The sequence below is a fragment of the Rhinopithecus bieti genome, unplaced genomic scaffold (genome assembly GCF_001698545.2).
Source record: "Rhinopithecus bieti isolate Rb0 unplaced genomic scaffold, ASM169854v2 scaffold_3714, whole genome shotgun sequence".
NCBI classification, from domain to species: Eukaryota; Metazoa; Chordata; class Mammalia; order Primates; family Cercopithecidae; genus Rhinopithecus; species Rhinopithecus bieti.
Genome location: NW_016804161.1, coordinates 331,136 through 331,767, shown reverse-complemented (window position 1 = coordinate 331,767; position 632 = coordinate 331,136).

Below are 632 nucleotides of genomic sequence, written 5' to 3'. Positions count from 1 at the left end.
TGCTCCCATGTTTGCGAATTCTAAATAAAAGCATTTGTTAAACATGTAAGGTAAATCTGTTAAATAGAGAAAGTAAATTTAGATTAACTGATAGGCTAGATAAGGTTTACTCTAAGATGTGAAAGATCTAAACTTAATTTCCTTTACTAAAGGTAGGAAGATATATGACTTTATTCAAATAGTTGATATGTTTCATTATCTTTACAACTGGTATAAAGAAAAAAGAGACACATTGATAGGTAATTTACTTACTCTAAGGGGTGAAGATCTGAATCGAGTAAGTTTCCTTTATTCTTAGAGATATAAAAGGCTATGACTTTATTCAAGCACTTGATCCACCTTGTTATATCATCTGGTATGAAATGTGAAAGATGTGAATGTAACAACTTTCCTTATTTCTTAGAGAGAGAGAAATATCTAAAAAGATCCTTTAAAATATTAAAGTTTTATTCTATTTTGTCATATCAATAACTGACGTGAGACAAAAAAGCGAACAATATACTTTTGTAATTTGAGACTTCTTGTTAATATCCTTGCATTTTCCAAAAGAATATAAAGTGAAATGATTTACAGTCAACAACTTATGAAAATTTTATTCTTTACTTTCTGTAATTCAGTGAGATTAATTTTGG